Genomic DNA, 8,396 nt, shown 5'->3' with positions numbered 1-8,396 from the left:
TTGTGCCGGCAGGCATGTCTGTCTGTTTTTTAAGGTTCATATATTTGTGGCTGCTCTAGGTGGTTGTTGCTGTGAGTATTCTTTCTCTAGTGCAGTGTGTGGGCTTCTCTTGGTGCGGAGCATGGGCTCTTGGGTTCAGGAGCTGTGGCACACCGGCTTCGTTGCTATGCACCGTGTGGGATTTTCCCAGACCAGGGATCGAACCTGTATTCCCTGCAGATTCTTAACCAGTAGAACGCTAGAGAAGCCCCTCAGGAGGGCAAGCATGTCTTGACTGGGTTTTGACTTTATTTTTAAAGATTTTCAACTTTGTTTACTTTTTGATATGTATGTATATTTATTATTGAAAGAGATGGGAATACGAGAACATGTTACTGCCTCCTGAGTAATCTGTATGCAGATCAAGAAGCAACATTTGGAACCGGGCATGGAACAATGGACTGATTCCAAACTGGGAAAGGAGACCATCAAGGCTGTACTGTCACCCCACTTATTTAACTTATATGCCGAGTATATCATGCGAAATGCTGGGCTGGATGACTCAAGCTGGAATCAAGATTACAGGGAGAAATTTCAATAACCTCAGATATGCAGATGATACCACCCTAATGGCAGAAAGTGAAGAGGAACTAAAGAGGCTCTTGATGAAAGTGAAAGAGGAGAGTGAAAAAGTTGGCTTCAAACTCAACATTCAAAAAATGAGGATCATGCCATCTGGTCCCATCACATCGTTTCAAATAGATGGGGAAACAGTGGGAACAGGGTCAGACTTTATTGTCTTGGGCTCCAAAATCACTGTGGACGATGACTGCAGCCACGAAATTATAAGATGCTCCTTGGAAGAAAAGCTATGACAAATCTAGACAGTGTATTAAAAAGCAGAGACGTCACTGCTGACAAAGATCTGTATAAACAAAGCTATATGGTTTCTCCAGTAGTCGTGTACAGATGTGAGAGTTGGACTGTAAAGAAAGCTGAGCACCAAAGAATTGATGATTTCCAATTGTGGTGCTGGAGAAGACTCTTGAGGTCCTCTTGGACTGCGAGGAGATGAAACCAGTCAATCCTAAAGAAAATCAACCCTGAATATTCATTGGAAGGACTGATGCTGAAGCTGAAGTTCCAATACTTTGGCCACCTGATACAAAGAGCTGACTCATTGGAAAAGACTTTGATCCTGGGAAAGATTGAAGGCAGGAGGAGAAGGGGGCGACAGGATGAGATCGTTGGATGGCATCACTGACTCAGTGGGCATAAATTTGAGCAAGCTCTAGGAGATAGTGAAGGATACCCCCTGGCATGCTGCTGTTCATGGGGTCTCAGAGTCCAACATGATTGAGCCACTGAAAAACAATGAAACAACATTATTTTTTGGCTACCCCAGTTCAGTTCAGTTCAGTTGCTCAGTCATGTCCAACTGTTTGCGACCCCATGAATCGCAGCACACCAGGCCTCCCTGTCCATCAGTAACTCCTGGAGTACACTCAGACTCACGTCCATCGAGTCCGTGATGCCGTCCAGCCATCTCATCCTCTGTCCCCTTCTCCTCCTGCCCCCACTCCCTCCCAGCATCAGAGTCTTTTCCAATGAGTCAACTCTTTGCATGAGGTGGCCAAAGTACTGAAGTTTCAGCTTTAGCATCATTTCCTTCCAAAGAAATCCCAGGGCTGATCTCCTTCAGAATGGACTGGTTGGATCTCCTTGCAGTCCAAGGGACTCTCAAGAGTCTTCTCCAACACCACAGTTCAAAAGCATCAATTCTTCAGCACTCAGCTTTCTTCACAGTCCAACTCTCACATCCATACACGACCACTGGAAAAACCATAGCCTTGACTAGACGGACCTTTGTTGGCAAAGTAATGTCTCTGCTTTTGAATATGCTATCTAGGTTGGTCATAACTTTTCTTCCAAGGAGTAAGCGTCTTTTAATTTCATGGCTGCAGTCACCATCTGCAGTGATTTTGGAGCCCCCAAAAATAAAGTCTGACACTGTTTCCACTGTTTCCCCATCTATTTCCCATGAAGTGATGGGACCAGATGCCATGATCTTCGTTTTCTGAATGTTGAGCTTTAAGCCAACTTTTTCACTCTCTACTTTCACTTTCATCAAGAGGCTTTTTAGTTCCTCTTCACTTTCTGCCATAAGGGTGGTGTCATCTGCATATCTGAGGTGATTGATATTTCTCCCAGCAATCTTGATTCCAGCTTGTGCTTCTTCCAGCCTAGCGTTTCTCATGATGTACTCTGCATATAAGTTAAATAAGCAGGGTGACAATATACAGCCTCGACGTACTCCTTTTCCTATTTAGAACCAGTCTGCTACCCCAGACTTTAAAAAAAAAAAAATTTTTTTTTTTTCTCACAAAGCAAGAGACTATAGTTAAGGGGTGCCTGGGTGGAGAGCAGTAGGGTAAGAGAACCCAGGACTGCTAGGCCACATGGCTCTGTGCCGGGTCTTAATTGTGGCATGTGGGATCTAATTCCCTGATGAGGGACTGAACTTGGGTCCTCTGCATTGGGAGTGTGGAGTCTTAGTCACTGGACCACCAGGGAAGTCCCTGGGAATTTGATCTTATATGTGAATTGTAGAGGGTGAGTGCAAGCTCTTTAATAGAATGTGTGCAGGAAGCAGCTGTCTATATAGTTGTCTGCCCCAGAGTGTGAGCTTGAGACCAGAGACTGCCTCTTACTCATCTCTAGCCCCTTACTCAGCACTGCATGATGCCTGCTAGGCCCCTTGAAATCAACCATTTGATGACATAGTTGTGAAATTAGAGGATGAGAAAATGGGCTCATGAAGCTGGCATACAGTCTAATACTAGTAACATCTGGGACCTGGCACTGCAGGGAGTGGGGAGAACGCGATGGAGTGTGTCCGCTCTGTCTGAATACCCACATTCCTACATGAAGCGAAAGCCCACGTTAATTGTGTGAGACACGGCTTCTTCCCACAAACCCCAGGTTCTGATCAGAGCAGCTGCTGCCCATGAAGGCGAAGGGGATGAAGGTTACTGTGAGCACAGCTACCAGTGTTCTGGTTCTCTCTCCCTCTCTAGCTGACTTTGCCTTTTGCCCTTTTTCTGCCCGATCTGGTGGTGCAACAGTTTGCCTCCTGTTTGGGTTCAGCAGTAAGCTGAAATGGTGTGGAAACATCCCAGCAGAAGCTCAGGAGATTACAAGTAACTTGTGAGGGCCAGAAATCTTCCAAGGGAGCTGAAAAGGGGGCTGTCCTGAGGTTTGAAGTCAGTTATAGTTAAATTCTGTTCACCTGTGGTTTTACTTCCTTGAGGAGGGTAAGTTGCCACGACAGGCTCTGGAGATGGAACTGGAGCTGCCTCTGACTCCCATCTCAAGAGCCCTGTGTGGTTGACCTGCTGTTTAGACTGAAGTGACTCCAGGGATTTTGGACCTGTAAGCAGCAGCTTTTTCCCCATTAGCTCTAAGCCCACTCTCTTCAAGCTCCCTCCTAAGGAGTCCCAGACCCCTTTTGCACTATTGATGAGGCTCCAGATTTAAAAGCCCTGCAGTTTTTAAAGGTAGGAGGCCTTTCTATACCTAACACAGCAATAATATCTGTGCTCTGAAACCTTAACGGTTCTTTCCCTCAGACCCCCAAACCTCTGCTGGGAAATCTAGAGATGCCATGTTCTGGGAGTCCTTTCCTTCCATCATGCCCTTCTTTATAGGGTCCTTTGGGCTTCTCTCCCAGGCCACCCTTTGGAGTATGGATAGGACAGCACTCCCACCTGAGACCCTTCCAAAGGAGGCAGTGCCTTGCCATGGGTTAGAGCTCTGGTGGGCCCTGGAGTCACAGATCTGGGTTGGCTTCCCATTCTGGGCCTGACCTCTGGACCCTAAGAGTCCCTCGCACGCCATTTTGCAGCCTCTTGGGAGAGGCCAAACCCATTTCCTGATCCCCTGGGAGTGAGGAAGTATCTGGGGTCTCCAGGGCTAACTTGCACATCCTGGGCTTGGCTGGGGCTGAGGATGTCCTGGCTCAGGTTGTATCTACCTGTTCTAGGAAGACAGACCTGGGAGAAAGGGAAGGGAAGGAGGAGTATGAGGTGAGGTCAGGGCTGGATGACTTTGGTCTGAGCTCTATGTTTAAGTAAAATGGGCAACTGATAAGATTACGGGTTTGTAAGGAAGAAAAAAATGGATTTATGTTTGTGAAAGAACTTTGTGTATGGAGAAGAGTTCCCAACCTGTCATAGATGACAGAAGAGCCAGCTCGAGCCTTGGGTCCCCCAAGGGGAGAGGCCGAAGGAGCTGCTAGGAGCTGCCTACAGTCCCGGGACTGTCCACCCAGCTCCCCCAGGGCTCCCTGAAACCTTGCAGCTTCCTTCCTATCATGCTTCGTCTAGAGGCAGTGAGACCCAGGACCCCAGGGAAGGTTTCTTTCAGGCTCCTCAGTATGCCTGAGCTGGGATCGTGTAGCTCTGCAGGGGATGGGGGGTTTGCAAGGATGGAGGCAGGGCTTGGGTGTCAAGGTTCACCCTCAGGTGTCCACCTTCTGCCATTACCACAGTATTGCATTGAAAGCTGAACACCTGGGCTCCTTTCACTCTGGCTCTGTGCTGCGAAATGGGGAGGACAGTGGGTCAAGGCAGACACTGTCTCTGTCCCCATGGTGCCCTCTGTCAGGCAGAGAAGAAAAGAAATTAAGCAGTCACAGTGAAGTGTGATGAATGTTACACACCAAAAACTGGATTTCATCTTTGCTTTTTGTTTGTTGTTGCTGTTTTTGGCTACACCGCTTGTCTTGTGGGATCTTAGTTCTCTGACCAGGGATCGAACCCAGGCCCATGGCAGTGAAAGTGCTTAGTCCTAACCTAAGTCCTGGCCCCGAGGCCAGGGAATTCCCTCGCCTTTGTTTCTTCATGGTCAAGGTAATTTAGACTTGTTACAATAGCAGCTAACAATGAGGGTATCCCACGGATCAGGTAAATCACTCTTCCATGTCTGCAGACTGGCTAAAGATTACTATTATTATCCCCGCTTCACAGATCAGGAAACAAGCACACGGTTAAGCGACTTTCCTGAGGTCATAGAGCTGATAAGAGACAGCTGGGATTTGAATTAAGGTAAGGTCTGACTCCAGACTCCCTTAATTACTAATTGCCTATTAATACAGAAAATGAGACAGCTTCTCAAAAGTTAGAAGAAAAACTATCCGAAGCTTTTTCTCCTCTTAGGCCCTAAACTTTAGGTGTATTCTCTTTATCGTCCATTAAAAATTGCATTTATTATGAATATAACATAACACTCTAGAGGACTGTGACAAATGTACAGCTTAAAGATGATTAAAAAGCAAATGCTTATGTAGTAACAGCTCTCACCCTCGTCCTTGCTCCCTTTCCCGACCATCACCATCTCTCTCCCTCTGTCGGGAGTTATTAGTTGACCTTCATGGCAACCATTACCTTGCTTTTCTTTTTAGACTTGCCATGTAAATATATATCCCTAAATGCTGTAGTAAGTTTTGGATTGCATGTAAATGGAATCACGCGGTATGCACTGTATACGTTCTTTCGTGGTCGTTGGGTGGAAAGTGAGGTGAGAGGCAGATGCTGGCCTTCCCCCGCTGGGCCTCCGGCTTACCCGGTCCTAGGCCGCTGTGTGAGCTGGTGGCCCAGGAACAGGCTGTGGGCTGAGTCCTACGGGGCTCCAGAGCCCTCACCAAGCCTGCCGCTGGCCGGGCCCGGGACTGGAGGCAGTGGGGAACCTGCCCCGCCCCCGTCCCTGCGACCTGCTAGCAGTGACAGACCTGGTGCTCCTCTGGGTGCGGGCCAGTTTGGCGGGTGCCTGGCTGCCTCAGTGGTGACAGCTGGGCGGGGTCTGGGGACCTGGCGCGCAGACTTGGGATTTGGTCACAGATTGAGCCGTGTAGTACACAACCTTCTGGGGGTGCCTTTCGCATTCAGCATAATCATCTGGAGGTTCATCTGGGTCCTTGCACGCAGCCGTGGGTCCTTCCTTGTTGTTGCCAAGTAGTATTCCATGGTGTGGATAGGCCATGTAGTTTTTAACCATTCACCTCCTCAAGGACATCTGGATTGTTTCCAGTTTTTGCCAATTATGAATTAAGCTGCTATAAACATTTAGGTACAGATTTCTGTGTGAACATAAGTTTTTATTTCTCTGGGATAAATGCTTAAGACTGCAATTGCTGGGTTATATGGTAGCTGCATATTTAGTTTTTTAGATAAATGCTAAAGAGTTTACCAGAGTGATTGTATTACTTTACATTGCTGTGAGCAACAAATGAGTGAACCAGTTTCCCTGTACCCCAACCAGCATTTGGTGTTGTCACCATTTTTTGCTTAAGCATCCTGCTAGGTGTGGAGCAATGTCTTGTGGTTTTAATTTGTATTTCCTTAATAGATGATGATATAGAACATCTTTTCATGTGATTGTCATCTGTATATCTTCTTTGGTGAAAAGCCTCTTCATGTAATTGAAATATTTCCTTTTTTTTTGCTGTTGGTTTTTAAAAAAAATTTTTTATTTTGTATTGCGGTATAGCCAATTAACAATGTTGTGATAGTTTCAGGTGAACAGTGAAGGGACTCAGCCATATATAACATATATCCATTCTCTCCCAAATTCCCCAACCATCCTGGCTGCCACTTAACGTTGAGCAGAGTTCCATGTGCTAGACAGTAGGTCCTTGTTAGTTATCCATTTAAAATATAGCAGTGTATACCATCCCAACATCCCTAAATACCCTTTCCCCCTAGCAACCCGTAAGTCCATTTGCTAAGTCTGTGGTTCTGTTTCTGTTGTTAAGTAAGCTCATTTGTATCTTCTCTCTTTAGATTCCACATATAAGGGATGGCGTATGGTTTCTCTCCTCTCTGTGTGACTTACTTCACTCTGTGTGCCACTCCCTAGGTTCATCCCTGTTGCTGCAGATGGCATTAATTCATTCTTTTTAGTGGCTGAATAACAGTTGATTGTATGTATGTACCATGTCTTGAGCCATTCCTCTGTCGATGGACATTTAGGTTGCTTTCATGTACTGGCTGTTGTAAACAGTGCTGCAGTGAATACTGAGGTTGCTGTTGGTTTTCTTTTTTAACCTTTTTATTGTGGTAAAACATAGCCTAAATTTATCATTTTACCCATTTTCACATGTGTAATTCAGTGGCATTAATGACATTGACACTGTTGTGCAATCATCACCACTGTTTCCAAACCTTTTTATCATCCCAGCTGAAACTGCAGTCATTATGCAATAGAAACCCCCTCAAACCTTATTAAGCTCAAATCTACTTTCTGTCTCCATGAATTTGTCTAGTGTAATATTTTACATGAATGGAATCATATGCCATTGTTTCTTTTGTATCTGACTTATTTCACATAGTACAATGTTTTCGTGTTGTAGCTGGATTAGAACTTCATACCTTTTAATGGATGAGTAATATTCCATTTGTTCATCTGTTCGTTTGTTAATGCACACGTATTTCTACCTTTTAAACATTTTGTTTTTGGCTACGCTGGATCTTTTGTTGCTGCTTGTGGTCCTTCTCTAGTTGCGGTGAGTGGGGGCTGCTCTCTCGGTGTGGTGCATGGGTTTCTGACTGTGATTGCTTCTTTTTGTTGTGGAGCATGGGCTCTAGGGTGTGGGCTCAGTAGTTGTGGCTTATGGGCTCTGGAGCACTGGCTCAGTAGCTGTGTGCACGGGCTCAGCTACCTTGCAGCACATAGGATCCTCCCAGAGCAGGGATTGAACCCGTGTGCCCTGCATTGGCAGGTGAATTCTCAACCACTGGACCACCAGGAAAGCCCTGTTTCTACCTATAGTGTATTGCTGTAATTAACACTGGCATACAAATATCTGTTTGAGTCCTTGTTATCAATTTTTCTGAGTATGTACTTAGGGGTGAAATTGCTGTGGTTTAGCTTTTTGAGGAACTACCAAACTACTGCAGCAGCTGCGTCATTTTTACAATCCCACTAGCAATGTAGAAGGGTTCCAGATCCACATCTTTGCTAACACTTGTTATTTTCATTCACTCCTTTATTTGTATCCTAGTGGGTATAAAGTGGTATCTTATTGTAATATTGAGAATATTGAGTATTTTTTCATGTGCTTATTTTTATATCTCTTTGTCCAGATTTTAATTGGGTTATTTGTTTTTTTTAAATATTTTTTATTAATTTAATTTTTTTTTATTTTTATATCTCTTTGTCCAGATTTTAATTGGTTTGTTTTTTTTGTTGTTCAGTTGTAGGAGTTCTTTGTATATTTTGGATCTTAATTCCTTATCAAATATATGACTTGCAAATATTTTCTCCCATTTTATGTTCTTTGATGCAGAAAAGTTTTTAATTTTGATAAGGTTCAATTTATCTATTTTTTCTTTTTTTGCTTATGCTTTTGATGTCACTGC

The sequence above is a fragment of the Capricornis sumatraensis genome, chromosome 9, assembly GCF_032405125.1.
Source record: "Capricornis sumatraensis isolate serow.1 chromosome 9, serow.2, whole genome shotgun sequence".
Classification (NCBI taxonomy): domain Eukaryota; kingdom Metazoa; phylum Chordata; class Mammalia; order Artiodactyla; family Bovidae; genus Capricornis; species Capricornis sumatraensis.
This window is presented reverse-complemented; position numbering follows the sequence as displayed.